Here is a 16,441-nt window from a genome sequence, read left to right as displayed (position 1 = left end):
GCCCCAGAGTCTGCATTAGAAATGTCTGGACTTTTGGTCATAAAGCAGTATCCTGATAACTTGTCAGGCTCTCACTGTTACTTTTATAAATTGAATTATAATTATCATATACACTGGTTTTAAGTCTCCCTAAGAAGTTCTTTGTTCTGAACATCTATCTGGTTTTTGCTAGAAAATTCATCAAAACTCATTTTTACTACTAGCAATAAAAAACTATTCTTTACTAAGAGAAGAAATACATTCATTTTCATTTGTTTTACTCTTCAGGGATTGTCATTATTTTATTCTTTTTTTTCATTAGCTCAAAAATTGGCAATAATCCCACCAAACTCTTTTGGGAGGTGAGGGGAGGCTGGAGGTTTTTCTTTTCATTGTTTTATTTTTCTTATAGAAGAATGATGTCCAATAAAACTATATTAAGAATTAAGGCATAGATAGAATAAATGCAATAGAATTATAAAATAAATAAATTATATTAACCTATAAAAAGAAAATAAATACAAATGTAGAAAATTCTACCTTTGTCTTATTTTTTGTAAATGAAATGGACAATCAAATAGCCCATTCAGAGTATACTTAAAAATAAATTATTCCTAAGACCCCCTTCCCCAGTAGATGGTTTTTTTCTCTGAAGCCTCCAAAGTATAGTATACAGTGCACCTTAAGATCCAGCCTTTTTTTTTTTTTAACCTTAAGGGCCATCTTTTGTCTGATCCCCTTCTTGTGGGCACTGCTAGCTCTTGCATTTTCATCTCCATGGCAACTCCCAGACCTGACACTCTGTGTGCTCACATCCTCCCGTTCTCAGTAAGATATTTGAGGGGCACATAAAATTGATAGTGTTTTCATTGAAATGTTAAGGCTCGTGGGTAAGGATGTCAGACGTTTTCTTTTTTTGCGGCTCCAATGCATTCTAAAAATTAAATTAGGATTTAGGTTTGATGTCATAAGAGGACTCTGCCTCCTTTTTTCTTTTTCAGATGATCTAAATAATTGGATACTTGAGCCAAATAAGAATCTATCTGAGAAGGCCTCCTTGACAAATGTGTCATTTTCTCTTCCCTGGCCCATTCAGAGTTGGTCATTTCTGTTGCAGGACGTTCCAAGATCTGCCCTTTGGAGTCTCAGGGCATTCTCTGCTCTGATGTCCCTTTTGCAGAGTGCTCTCCTACCTCCTACCTTCTCTTCACCATGGCTGCACCAGCCTGTGTGCTAAAACCCTCCTGTTTCTCAGTGCCCATTCTCAGCTTCTGAACCTCTCCCCCTCTCCCATGTCTAGTCCCTCTGACACATGGCATTAGAGATTCCATGGATGAATCAGGCTCAGGATTCTACATTGAAAGTTACCATCCAGCCCACACACTCTGAGTTTGAGTGCCCACCATGATCCCCTACTCTGGCTTCACTTTCCCTTCTCCTTTGGACATTTAGTGGCAGCTATTAACTCCTACATCTGCTATATATATATGTATATTCTCATTCTCTCTCCTCTCTCTCCCTCTGTCTCTCTCCCTCTCTCTCTCCTCTCAACTCCTTCCAGTATTCCCACTTGAAAGGGTCCTAGATGCCCAAACCAATCTTGTTCAAGGCAGCATCTAAGACATGACAATTTTCATTCTAAAGTCATATCAGGAGAACTTGTGTCGATTTCTCATTGTTCATGTAATTAATGGGATGCTTTTTGCCATGTACACTGGTTTTACAGATGTGATCACTTCCAGAGTGAAGTTTTCTTTCTAAAAGACTCTCTGTACTGAACATATACCTTTTGTGTCCAAAATTGCTGAAGATTCAGTTTTCTTAATAGTGATGGAAAGAGCAGCCTTTAGTAATATGGTACAGATGAACTCCACTTGTTCTGGTGTTCACATTTCTGGGGATTTAGGGTTTTTTGCCTTGCCAAAACTTGCACAATAATCTTAGATAAAATTTTGGTAATTTATTTCAAATGTCTGGTGTTTTGTCTTGTTTTTGCTTGTTGCTGTCATGAAAAATCTTTCTTCCTATGTTGTAAATTAATTAGCAAATGCCAATATTGGGAGTACTAAGAATATTTTTTGTTTCTGAGATGTTCAGTCCTGCCTAACTCTTCATGACCCCATGGACGATAGAAGACCAGGTTCTTAACTCTTATCTCCCATTGTTCCACATACTCTGTCCAAGTTGTTGCCATGACATTTCATCTCTTCCTCTGCCATCTGCTTTTCCTTTTGCCTTCACTCTTTCCCAAAGCAGGGTCTTTACCATTGATTCTAATCTTCTCATTTGGTGGCTAAAGTATGGAAGTTTCAGTTTCAGTACGTGGCCTTCCAGTAAACAGTATTAATTTCTTTTAGTAGAGTGATTTGACCTTCTTGCTGTCCAGTGTACTAAGACTAGTGATGTCAATCAATCTTTGATGTGGGTGATATTTTGTACTCTGAGACCCATTGGAGACTAGATATTTGGTGTCCTTAGAACCCTCTTAGCTATCTCCTACAGTAGTTTCTGTGCCACTCAGAATTTTCATCTTTTTCTTCTAAGAGATCTCTTCTCCCGCTAATACCACTACATCTCAGTGTTCCCCTACATCTCTCATTCTCTTTTCTATGACTACTGCAGATCCCATTATTCTGTGTGCTCAGATCCCATGGGTTCTGACCATTTCCTTGATCAAGCCAAGAACAACTCCTTTCTCTGTTCTAGTAAGTCTCAACACTGACATTCTGGCTTTTGTACCTCATCTGCTTGAGGATTCTGGGGTTAATATTTCCTTCTAGCTCAGACATTCTAAATTCTATGTGTCTTCCACAGTCTAATGTTTGGGCTTCACCTGCCATTCCTAATGGAGGCCTTGAGAAGGAGTTATTGACCAGGAAAGAGGACATTCTCGTGTCTAAGCTCTCAGCCACCTGGTGCATACTTCCTTGAAATGTGAGTGAAAGCCCAGATATTCAAGGTTTTAAGGACCTTCCAAGTCCTGACAGTTGGGCTTCTCAGGCCTCACCCTTCAGTGATCTACAAAGTTTGTTTCTTAAAATTGATACCATCATTTTTACAATACACAGGAGCATTACTAATATCTGCATTTTGAAACTTAAGTCTTGACCCTTATCAGACCTCATTAGACCACACCTTGTTTTTTGTTTTGTTTTTTCCTCTGGAAAAAGACACTCCATTCATTAGCATGAATAGGAATATGAATAACAGTTTTTGCCAAAGAAAGAAGAGTATGTAATTTCATTTGATTTGATATACAGATTTTTTGGGGGTTGATGGGCTCAGAATGAGTATAAATAGAAATTGTGTCTATTCAGGCCAGAAACCCTTGGCCTCCCAGACTCATTCTTTTAAGAAGGCAAACTAGGCCATGTTCTGTCTGAATTTTACCTAGCATTTAATTACTGAAAGGGTGTTGCCTTGCTAAGACCTGGTAAAGACTTCATCTTAGAAAGGCCAAGGGCTCCCCCTGCATCTGGGGCCATTTCCAGTTGTCCTGATCTATGTCTTGCCACTGGACTCCCATGAGCCTGGAGGAGAGAGTGAGGCTGGTGACTGCATAGCTCTACCTCATTCAAATCCAATTCATTTGCATGTCAAGACTTCACCCTCCTGAAGTCCCTGTTCCTCTTCTAGAAGGAAGATTGAACCCCAACAGTCTCACTACATTCTTCAAAAAGTCTGCTTGGAGATACAAGGGTTTTTTGCCTTTTTTTTTCCTTTTAGTGTCTTTGTTTTTCTTATCCATGTCTCATGCCTAGTAGAAGTTGTGTTGGAATGAGGAATGATGTCCTTTTAAAAAATGTACCTGCTAACATTTTTAATTAGTAACATCTGTCTAAAATTTGGGTCTACACAGTGTGTGTATGTGTGTCTGTATATGAAACTATTTTTTATTTATTTTCTTTTAAAAATATATTTTTATTCCATTAAATATTTTCCATTTCCATTAAAATATGTAACATCAATTTTTTAAAATGTTGAATTCCAAATTTTCTCCCTCCTTTTTCCCTTCCCCTACCCCTTGAGAAGGCAGAAAAATATGATATTGATTATACTTGTAAAGTCATGCAAAACATATTTCCATATTAGTCATGTTGCATAAGAAAACTCATACAAAAATATTAAAGAAAGAAAGTACAAATTGTATGCTCCAATCTGCACTCTGAGTTCAGTAGTTCTCTTTCTGGAGGTGAATACTCTTTTCATCATGGGTTCTTTGGAGTTATCATTTATCATTTTCTAGATCAAAGTAACTAAGTCTTTCACAGTTGTTCATTATTACACTATTGCTGTTACTGTGTACCATGTTCTGCTAGTTCTGCCTTCTTCACTTTACATAATTTCTATATGACTTGCTAGGATTCTCTGAAACTCTCCTGCTTATCATTTCTTATGGGGCTATAGTATTCTGAGACAATCATGTACCACACCTTGTTCAGCCATTCCCCCTGTGATGGGCACATCTCACTTTCCAATTGTTTGCCACCACAAAAAAAGAGCTGATATAAATATTTTTGTAGAAATGGGTCCTTTTTTGCTTTTCTTTGCTATTTGTGGGATACAGAAGTTGTAGTGGTATTTCTGGGTCAAAGGGCTTTATAACTTTACAGCTGTATAACCCAGTGGTTCTAGTTCCAAATTGTTCTCCATAATGGTTGGACTAGTTCACAACTCAACCAGTAGTGCATTATTATTCCTTTTTTTACATACTCCCCTCCAGTATTTGTCTTTTTCCTTTTCTGTCATGTTAGGCAATATGATAGATTTCATCTGGTACCTTAGTATTATTTTAATTTGCATCTTTTATTTTCTCCTTCCTATCTATCTATCTATCTATCTATCTAGGCAATGGGGGTTAAGTGACTTACTCAGGGTCACATAGCTAGTAAGTGTCTGAGGCTGGGTTTGAACTCAGGTCCTCCTGAATTCAGGGCCAGTGCTTTATCCACTGCACCACCTAGCTGCCCCTTTTCTTTCTTTTTTAAATCATAAAGGTATTTTATTATTTTCCATTTACGTATAAAGATAGTTTTTAACATTTGTTTTCATAAGATTTTTAGTTCCAAAATTTCCCCCCTCCCCAAGACAGAAAGAAATCTGATAGAGGTTCTATATGTATGTTTTCAGTTGATTTCTATTAAATTGTAGGGACTCTGAATGCAGATGGAACCAGATTATTTCTACTCTTTCTTTTTGAGGTTTTCCCCTTTTGTTATGATTCTTCTTTCACAACATGACTAATGCAGAAATATGGCTAATGTGATGGTACATATATAACCTCTGTCAGATTGCTTTCCATCTTGGGGAGGGGGGAGGGAAGGGAAGGAGAGAGGAAGAAAAATTTGGAAATTAAAATCTTATGAAAACAAATATTGAAAACTATCTTTACATGCAACTGAAAAATAATAAAATATTAAGATTTTTCAAAAAAGAAACTATTTGAACAAACAGGAAAAAATGTAACTGGGAAATGTTTAACAAAATTTTAAAAAATACAATATTTAAAGAAAGAAAAAATAAGACACGCTCCAATGGCAGGAAGACTAGAATTGGAGGTAGCAAAGCCAGATACCAATCCCAGATCTACTACTTCTTACAGTGGCTAGCTATAGAAGTGTTTGTTTTAAAAATTGTTGCTACTACTATACTTTATAGATGAATTGCTTGCTATTACACCAGTTTTGGTAGTCAGCATTTATTATTAATTAATATCATATATCAGTCAAATATTGACTGAGTGTTTCCTTTACTTGTCATGGTCTCAGGCCTTCAGAACTACCTAGTCCTCAGAGGAAGAGCTAAGAGAGGGAGGCAAGAGAGGAGAAGCCAGAGAGAGGGACTCTGGTGTGGCCAGGGGTTTTATCCTCTTTAGGTGGAGGCGGGTCATTACACATTGATCTAAGCTAATGGGTTAGCACCATTCAGTTGCATTGATTGACAGGACTTGAGGGGGGTCTAAATTAAAATGAACTCTACAGATGACCTCAGAGAAGAGTATGCCAAAGACTGTGCTGAAGGGCACAGTCTAGTATCTAGGTGTGGTTCTTCACAGACCTAGACAGAAGAGTCTTTCTGCATTTCCTTTGTTCCCTTGGGCTCATCCCAGGCAAGAGCTGAACTTTCTGGATGGGAGGGGGCGGTGAGAAAGGAGTGAAACTGATATCTGGGTGCCCCCTGCACTCTTCCATCTCCATCAGGTCCATGATGCTGAGTGCTCCCAACTCTGATTTCATGACTGATATTCTCTGTCTCTCTTCCCCAGCCTGCCAGCATCCCATTCCCTGCCCCCATACAACCAGCTGCCTCTGTACTGCTTTTTTTGGCAGGGCAATGAGGGTTAGGGGACTTGCTCAGGGTCACACAGCCAGTAAGTATCAAGTGTTTGAACCCTGATTTGAACTCAGGTCCTCCTTAATCCAGGGCAGGTACTTTATATTCTGTGCTACCTAGCTGTCCCATCTGTACTACTTTTTTTTTAGGGTAATGAGGGTTAAGTGACTTGCCCAGGTCACACAGCTAATGTCAAGTGTCTGAGACCTGATTTGAACTCATGGCCTCCTGAATCCAGGGCCAGTGCTTCATCCACTGCCCCACCTAGCTGCCCCATGTACTACTTTTGATGGTTGTCTCTACGTCTTATTTTAAAGTCTGATTGCCACCCTGTGTCCCACTTCCAATTGTGATCTTTCCTGGCAACTAACCAAAGAAACAGACATCCTGGCTTCCTTAATTTCATAATCAGTTCTGGTAAATAGACAAGCATAGAAAGGTATAGGATTCATTGGGTGCTTAGGTCCTATAAACAAAATGCTGAGTTTAAAAACAGAAGAATAAGGGGCAGCTAGATGGCGCAGTGGATAAAGCACCGGCCCTGGATTCAGGAGTACCTGAGTTCAAATCCGACCTTAGACACTTGACACTTACTAGCTGTGTGACCTTGGGCAAGTCACTTAACCCCCATTGCCCCACAAAATTAAAAAAACAAAACAAAAAAAACCCCAGAAGAATAAAACAGGCCCTCCTCTTAGTGAGTTTTCATTCTATTGAGGAAGACAGAAGTACTGAGGAGAACTTGAAAACCTTAGGGGAGGGAAGATTTAGAGCTGATGGCTAGGAGGTGAAGTGGAGGCTTGGTTTCAGGCCAGATAAAGTCTAATGACATTTACCAGAAGATGCTCTGAAGTTGTACCTCAGGGTGGATAGAAGGTTGTTGCTGTCCCACACAATGACAGGGAAGTTCAGGAGAGGGATGAGCTTTAGGGGAAAGATAATGAGTTTCCTTGTTACCTGATGAGTTTGAGACACTCATTTTAAGGTAGCAAACAACCACTTCATTCTCTCTAGCCACTTGCCCACTCTTGGTAGGGAAGTGGAGTTATGGGTTCATGGTATATAACATAACATTCTTTTGTTAAGCAAAGTCTGTGGTACCCTTCTAAACATATTTTGAGAAGCAAGGCAGGTAGACAGAGCATCTCATGGGAGGGTGGTCTTTTAAAAGATCACTTTGCAAGTTTATGAAGGGCTGATTTCAATTGGGTAGAGATCCATCTAAGTGATGATAATGATAATATTAATAACAATATTTGTAGCAATAGTAGTAGTTTTGAAATAAGACTTATGGTTTTCTTGAGATGTGGAGTTGTGAGAAAACTCCTTGTACCAGCACGACCTATGTCCTTGGCTAAGGGTTTCTAAGCAGCAGATGGGACTGTTCCAGCTTCCCAGGACATGGGTCTTCTGCAATAAAGAATCCCAATAAACCTCTGATTTTTGTGTTATTACCCTCATTGTATAGTTCAGTAACCTGAAGCTTAGAGAATTTAGTGCTTTGCCATTGGTCAGATAGTTAGGGAACACCTGAGGCAGGAGTACTGCTTAGGTTCTTTTGACTCAAAGTCCTATGCCCTAACCCATGTACTGCAGCTCAGCTTCTATCTGGTTGTTGCTGTCTTTTTAAATTTAGAAATACCAGGGGCAGGGGCAGCTAGGTGGCGCAGTGGATAGAGCACCAGCCCTGTACTCAGGAGTTCAAATCTGGCCTCAGACACTAGCTGTGTGACCCTTAACTCTCATTGCCCTGAAAAAACAAACAAGCAACAAACAAAACAAAACAAAACAAAACTACTAAGTGTATTTCCATTCTAGAGAGGAAGGCAAAAGACATCAGGAGAACTTTAAGGGAAGGGGGGAAGTGTTTAGAGCTCGTGGCTAGGAGGTAAAGTGGAGGCTGGGTTCCAGGCAAGCTCAGGTCCAATCTCCCTTATCAGATGTCTTTGAAGTTGTAGCTCAGCGTGGATACTAGAGCCGCAGCTCCTGAGTGACTTATAACGGGTAACTGCCGCATCCCTTGTTGTATCTACCCCATGAGGAGTAGCTGGAGCGTCCTCTCCAGGGTGCTGGCCTGGGCGGATCAATATGGAAAACAAGCTGTTGCCCATGCAGCAGGTTTTCCCTCTCCATGACATTGGTGGATCCAAAGGAGAGGCAGAGGCAGTACAGTTTGGCACCAGTGCCGTGGCCGCAGGAGTTGCCAGAGGGATGTGATGTCCAACGTCCAACTGCCTAAGGGACTCCGCTCCTGATTTTTCCTCAGGGTTAACTCCCAAAGCGTTTCCCATATATGGGTATAGCCACAAGGGAGCGGAGGTTTAAAATGAGGGTTTCCTTCCCCTAGCCAGGTTGCCTCCCAAGGCTAACGAGTCCCACCTGCCAGAGCGACTGGTTTTTAAGGCACCAGTGACTCACCTTTGCCCTTTCTCCTGTTAGTGGAAACAGTTCCACCAGGAGAAGGCCAGGAGTTGGGCTTTGGTTGTCAGAGGCTATTTGAGATGCATGCTATTGGAGCATTTTATGGAGAGTGGGAGCTTATCCCCACTCCCACCCTGGCAAGACAAACCTTTGGAACCTGAAAAGAGTATATGACTTAGGAAAGAAAGATCCAAGGTACCAAGTCTATTGATTTAATAAGCAATGCTTTCAATTTCTTTTTTCAGTAAATGCATTTATTTTATTGTGAACTTAAGAAATAAAACAAGGCTTACAAACCATTTTTTCCAGTCTTTAGACCCCACCCAATTACTTTCTTATTTGTTAGTGTTTTATAAAAACATATTTATATATATTCTCACCATGGAAGCTAGTGCTTCATTTTTATCTCTCGGTCCTCACCAAATATAGCAGCCTGTGGAATATAATAAATGCTTAAGAAAAGTTTTTTGAACAATTAAATAACTTTGAGTTCGATAACATGGCCTTTCACTGACATCTGTTGGCTGATAATGTTCGTTGATTCCTTTGACGCACGCCTGCCCCCTTGTGGCCGTTTCAGTTATTACAGATTTTGTCTGCCATCGCGTGGCCAAACCCTGGAATTACACTTTCTCCAATTTTCAACCCTGAAAATAGAAAGGCAGGAGCACTGTGATAGTCTAGGTCCCCTCTGATGCATGGGTAAATATTATAGCACGTGAATTTCTCAATGGTAGGATACCTGCTGACCTTTTCATCATCTTTGGAAGAGAATTGCTGATTGTTAGAGGCAATGGTATGTCATAAGCTAAAAATACTTTCAAAATTCTCATTGGATCAAAAGGCAATGCCAGGCTCAAGGCATGCACTTATCTAACATAAATGAAACTAGACCTTTTTGGATGTTATATTTCTTTTTAAATTTAAGGAGAGCAGTTCTGGTGAAGATGGCAGGGGGGTCACAAAGACCCCTGATTGGTGCTAGTGCAGATATTGTCCCTTGCCCCTACCTCCTGGCAAAGATGTGAGGAGAGAAGAAAGAAAAAGAGTGTGTGGCAGTAGGGGGTTTCCACATTTATCGTTTAGGGAATGACTCACATTCTTATAGATTTGACATAGTTTTTTATGTGTTTGAGTTACAAGACTTTTTTTCTGAGGAGGTGTTTAAAAAATTTCTGCCCCCCCTTAGTTTTGTGCTTTCTTTCTTATCTTGGCTACATTTGTTTTGTTTCTACAAACATTTTTAATTTAATGTAGTCAAATTATTCATTTTATATCTTACAGTGCTCTGTATCTCTTGTTTACTCATAAATTGTTCTTCCCATAAGGCTGATACATAATATGTGCCCTTTTTCAGATTTTTGTGTAATATCTCCCTTAATATCTGGGTCCATTTTGAATTTACCTTGGTATATGGTGTAGGATTTTTATTAATTATTTCAATCAACTTTTTAGTTGTCTTTATGATTTTCCAAGTATATCATCCTATCATCTGCAAAAAGAGATAGTTCTGTTGTCTCGTTCCCTTTTCAGATTCCTTCTATTTATTTTCTCCTCTTTTTTCTAGTGCTAGGATGTGAGGGGAGAAGAAAGAAAAAGAATGTGTGTGTGTGTCATGATGAGTTGTCCTTATTCATTAACAATCCCAAGCTATTTGTTTAAACAATCCTTTTCTTCTCTATCTTCTCCAACTGATTGTGCCTTCTGTCATCCCCATTTTGTCACTCATTTTGAATCGATTATTGTGTCCTGGTTCATTCCCTCCTGCCTACGAATATGCTCATGCCTTCCCTATCTTCAAAAAAAATCACTCATTTCTTCTATCCACTATGTTAATTTTCACCTCTTCTGTCCTTTGTTTCTAAACCAATTGAACAAGCCAGCTACAATACTTGTGCCCACTTTCTCACCTCTCACACTCTTCTAAACCTCTTCTAATCTGTCTTCCAGCCTTATCATTTCATCCTTCCTGATTGGCGTCAGACTTACCAGGGATCTCTTAGTTGCCAAATCCAGTAATTTCTTGGCCTTCATTCTCCCCAACCTCTCTGGAGGCTTTGACACTGCTGAACACCTTTCCCTTCTTGATATTATCTTCTTTCCCCTCCCCTCCTTAAGGAAAGCACTATCTCTGGTTCTCCTCCTATCAACCTAACTGCTCCTTCTCATTTTCCTTTACTAGATTTTGATGTATCACACACAGTCCCATCTTTGGCCCTCTTCCATTCTCCCTTCATATTGTTACCATTGTTGATCTCATCAATTTCCAAGGATTTAATAACCAGCTCGATGCTCAGTTGTTCTTGTCCTGCCCCATTTTGTGTACTCACCTTCAGTATTGCACCTTCAATTGTCTGTGAGTCACATGGAACTATATGTCCAGTAGACCTTTTTTTGGGGGGGTGGGGTGGGTAATGAGGGTTAAGCGACATGCCCAGGGTCACACAGGTAGTATGTGTCAAGTATCTAAGGCCGGATTTGAACCGAGGTACTCCTGAATCCAGGGCCTGTGCTTTATCCACTGAGCCACCTAGCTGCCCCTCCAATAGACATTTTCAACTTGATATATCTAAAGCCAAACTCATCTGTCCTCTTAAATCCCTTATTCTCATTTCTGTTACAGTAGCTTCCTGCATCAGCCTCCCAGTACTTCTGGAAAACAACCTAGGTTTTCTTCTTGACTTCTTACCATCTCTCCCCACCCCCCCAATGTCAAATCTCTTGCTAAAGCTTTTTTTCCATTTTGGCAAAATCTTTACCATTTGCTCTCTTCTAACAGTGCTACCACACCGCTGCAGTGCATCACCTCATGCGAGCACTGGTCATGCACTGCAATAGCTTGTTCTTGGGTCTGCTTGTCCCCAGGTCTCTCCTCACTTCAATCCATGCTTCTTTCAGCCATCAAAGTGATTTTCTGAAAGCACAGGTGAAACTCTGTGTTTCCCCCATTCAAAAATCTCCATTGCCTCTACATGACTTGAAGGATAAAATACCCACTCTTCTCTTTGGCTTTCAATGACCTTCACTATCTACCTTTCCTGTCTTCTTTTTTAAAAGATATACTTTACCATATTTTAACAACTGTTAGTGTTACGAAAATGAGCCTTCAAATCTTCGCACATGACTAGCATGATAGATAGAAAAATACCACATATTCAGTAGCACTTTTGTGAGGTGCTTTTTTCATACCTTGGGAGTCGGTTCTAGCTCTTTTGGGCTGGCTAGCAATGCTGCAGGCATGCATTGTCCCGTCAGAAGTGACCAGAGGTCCAACTACCACATCAGCTCCATTTTCTTTTTGAGGAATAGCTTTCCAATGCATCATACTCCTCTTCCAGTGACTTCTGGTTAATCTGTTTGGAAGATGGATGTTCCTGCATGGTAGAAACAGGTAAACTGAGGCACAAATCCAGGTCTGTTGCAAAGAAGGAAGGTCATTTATTTAGAATCTTGCAAGAAAAGGCAGGCACTCCAGAGGAGTGGTGAGACTTGCCCCAGTGAAGTTCCCCTTTTTATCCTAGGTCTAATGCAAGGTCCCTACCCCATCTGGGTTCACATTCTTCACAACCCTTCTTCTTCTTCTTCTTCTTTTTTTTTTTTTGCGGGGCAATGGGGGTTAAGTGACTTGCCCAGGGTCACACAGCTAGTAAGTGTCAAGTGTCTGAGGCTGGATTTGAACTCAGGTACTCCTGAATCCAGGGCCAGCGCTTTAACCACTGCGCCATCTAGCTGCCCCCCTTCACAACACTTCTAAACATGTATCTCCCCCCCCCAGATGTGGCTCCACTGCTGTGTCCACCCCGTGGGACAACAAGACCCTGAGATATTATGATTCTTTTCTTATCTAACTTCAGTAAAACCTCTGTTGACTCAGCAGGGAAAGGAAGGAAAGTTTTGGGGAGTGGGGATAATCCTTTAGGGTTTGAATTATGTAGTTTGTTCTTATCTGAGAGGATCATGCTCTACTGGTTAACTGTCAACTCAGCAGGGAAAAGGAAGGAATGGTGGGAATGGGTGGGGAGAAGCCCCCAGGACCTGAATAATGCGTCCTGCCACCTGAGGCAGATACACCATTCTGCTCACTGCTGGTACAAGTTTCCCAACAGCTATCACCTGTACCTTGTACAGGAGACTATTCCTGGCTTGATTTATTGAAGAAACAAGCTTCATTTGAAAGATCTGGCAGGTCAGCTGCTTCAGTGACCTTTAGGCGGCATGTGTAGATGTGATCCCTGGCTTCTCTTGAGAACTTAAAATCATCAATGATAAACTAAAGGGTCTCTGGATTGGACCTTTGGGAGATGAAAGTTGGAATAACATTTTCTGACTCATCATCAGTTAGACACCCATGGAAATCAATAATAGCATAAGGAGGAGTTGAAAATTGGTTTGGTTTTAAGGTGGCAACCCAGCTGTCAATAAAAGCCCCAGTGCCACATGACTTCCAGTGTGCACATCAGCTTGGATGGAAATAACATCCCAAATTTGATAGCTAGAAGAAGCCCTCTTAGTGCTCCAGTCATTGGTAATCGTTTTTTTTGGGGGGGGGGGTTGTGGTTTTTTTTTTTTTTTGCGGGGCTGTGGGGGTTAAGTGACTTGCCCAGAGTCACACAGCTAGTAAGTGTCAAGTGTCTGAGGCCGGATTTGAACTCAGGTACATTCCTGAATCCAGGGCCAGTGCTTTATCTACTGCGCCAGCTAGCTGCCCTCAGTCATCAGTTTTAAGGTAAACTTTAGCCCCTTTTGTGAGGACAGTATAGAACTGAATAGAGTCCAGGTTGGTTGCATAGCCTTGCTGCTTCCATTACTCCTCCTTGGATAAGAGCAGTCAATTAAAATCACAGCTGGACTGTTTCTTAGGATAATGGACTTGCCACCAGGAGTTGGGTTATAATGTAGATTTATCCAATAAACCAGCAAGTCTGTGGTCACCTGAAGCATCTTGCCACATTCATGGAGCCCTTCCTCAAAGACAATAGTATCATTTGCTTCATGGAAGGCAGTATATTGGCAGGAAGCTGGGCCAAGGCTTAAGTCTGAAGGGTTGATCAATTTTCCCTCCTGAAAGAGACCTCTCTGAACATTTGCCACCACATTCATTTCCAGGCATTGTAACCTCACAGGCAGCAACTGAGAGTGAACCCCAAGGCCCCATGAAGAAGATTGCATAAGAGAAGGTTCCTAATGTGGTCTTGGAGAATCACTTGTCTCTGAGAAAGGATCTGGAACTGGCTGCGCCTCAAAGATCAACAGATCCCAACTCACTCAAGACCAAAAGCAGGAACAGACACCCTGCTTGACCTCTTTGCCCCACTCTGCCTACTCATGACACTCACAGCTTCCTTTCTTGTCTTCTTATATCTTACTCCCTTCCACTTATTGTTTGAAATTGTGACAGTGGGGGGCAGCTAGGTGGCACAGTGGATAAAGCACAGCCCCTGGATTCAGGAGGACCTGAGTTCACATCTGGCCTCAGACACTTGACCCATAGTAGCTGTGTGACCCTGGGCATGTCACTTAACACTCATTGGCTGGCAAAAAATTGTGACAATGGCTTTCTTGCTGTTCCATGACCAAGAAAATCATCTCTTGACTCTAGTCGTTTTCTCTGCCAATCTCCTATGCCTGAAGTGATTGTATCTGCCACTTAGCAGTACTGGCTGCCATGGTTTTTAAATTTACACTTAACATCCCAATTTTGACACGAAGCCTATTCCAAACTTTGCATTTATTCTGTATATAGAGATATAGAGCTTTTCCTTTTTCTTTTTCTTCTCCAGTGAGATGGGGAGCTTGTTCAGGCACAGCATCTTCTGTAACCTCGTTTTCCGTCCTCGGAACTGAGCACAGTGATTGGCACACAGCTGCTGCTTAAATAAATGCTTGCAAACCATTTTCTCTAGTCCTTAGACCCCACCCAATTCCTTTCTAATTTATTGATGTTTTATGAAAACATATTTCTAGATATTCTCTTCATGGAAGCGACTGCCTCATTTTTATCTCTCTCTCCTCACCAAGTACAGCCGCCTGTGGATTATAACAAGTGCTTAAGAAAAGTTTTTTGAACAATTAAATAACTTTGAGTTCCATAACATGGTCTTTCACTGACATCTGGTGGCTGATAATGTTCGTTGATTCCTTTGACGCACGCCTGCCCCCTTGTGGCCGTTTCAGTTATTACAGATTTTGTCTGCCATCGCGTGGCCAAACCCTGGAATTACACTTTCTCCAATTTTCAACCCTGAAAATAGAAAGGCAGGAGCACTGTGATAGTCTAGGTCCCCTCTGATGCATGGGTAAATATTATAGCACGTGAATTTCTCAATGGTAGGATACCTGCTGACCTTTTCATCATCTTTGGAAGAGAATTGCTGATTGTTAGAGGCACTGGTCTGTCATGAGCTAAATACTTTCAAACTTCTCATTGGATCAAAAGGCAATGCCAGGCTCCAGGCGTGCACTTATCTAACATAGATGAAACTAGACCTTTTTGGATGTTATATTTCTTTTTAAATTTAAGGAGAGCAGTTCTGGTGAAGATGGCAGGAGGGTCACAAAGACCCCTGCTTGGTGCTAGTGCAGGTTTTCTTCCTTGCCTCTACCTCCTGGGAAGGATGTGAGGGGAGAAGAAAGAAAAAGAGTGTTTGGCAGTAGTTGGTTTCCCCTGCTTAATTGTCAGAGGAAGCTTGTGGGATCTCCTGGCTTCAGAGGGCCACCAGCCTGGCTGCCTCCAACAATTCCCTAGAATTCGTTGGCCTGGCATGTAAAGGGGCAGCTCAGTGGATTTGGGAGCAGCTGTTCTGAGGAAAGGGCAGGCTCTGAGAGAAGTGGCCCAGTCTTAGGAGAGCTATGTTCCTGTCAGTAAAAGTGCTGAGTCAATGTGCCTGTATAAAACTCCAGAGGGATTGTTGCAGTCTAGTTCTTGATCACCTCCCTATCCTTAGTCACCCTTGTAATGATTTTGATGGACAGCAAGAAATATTTTGGCATTCAGATTCTGCAACAACCTGTCCATTAGATGAAAGAAGAAATAAGCAGTATGCCAGGAGGTGTGTTGCAATTTTGGATGTGCCTCAGGTGAAAATCCAAAAGCAGACTCCCTTCTAGACAGGAAGATTGGTAAAACTACCAGTCCATGTACTCCTCCTGTTACAAAAATAGAATCTAGAACAAGAACCAGCTATATGAAGTTTAAAGCACAAATAATGAAGAAGAATTGAGAAAACTAACTAAACAGTTTGATCAAAACATGGTGGAGCTAGATGTGTAAGGCAGGAACAAGGCAGTGGGACAGTGAGATTTTGACCAGACAGTTAATAAAGAAGAGACTTTACATAATTATAAAGATGAGGCACAGTTATCTGCTCTGCAGTCAGTCCCTGATGAAGTCCCTGAAGCAAATATTGCTGAGACTGTAAAAAGGAACTCCAATATTTCTTTTCCTTTTTTTTTTTTGGTGAGGCGATTGGGGTTAAGTGACTTGCCCAAGGTCACACAGCTAGTAAGTGTCAAGTGTCTGAGGCCGGATTTGAACTCAGGCCCTCCTGAATCTAGGGCTGGTGTCTATCCACTGTGCTACCTAGCTGCTCCTGAATTCCAATATTACTAAGGAATGACATTATAAAAAAATAACATTCAGACTAATTTTGACTCAGATGCAGAAACAGCCCTTACTGCTCTTTTTAATGGTTTGACTCAGTAATGTAGG

The 16,441-nt window shown here is 41.1% G+C and overlaps 1 pseudogene; it reads right to left on the bottom strand.

The window, feature by feature from the left end:
- Positions 1–14,930, bottom strand: part of LOC122733925 — a 72,744-nt pseudogene extending 57,814 nt beyond the window's left edge.
- Between the last annotated feature and the right edge of the window lie 1,511 nt (positions 14,931–16,441).

Source organism: Dromiciops gliroides, chromosome X, assembly GCF_019393635.1.
Source record: "Dromiciops gliroides isolate mDroGli1 chromosome X, mDroGli1.pri, whole genome shotgun sequence".
Classification (NCBI taxonomy): Eukaryota; Metazoa; Chordata; class Mammalia; order Microbiotheria; family Microbiotheriidae; genus Dromiciops; species Dromiciops gliroides.
The sequence above is the reverse complement of the archived record's forward strand: the minus strand, read 5'-3'. Positions and strand labels throughout refer to the sequence as shown.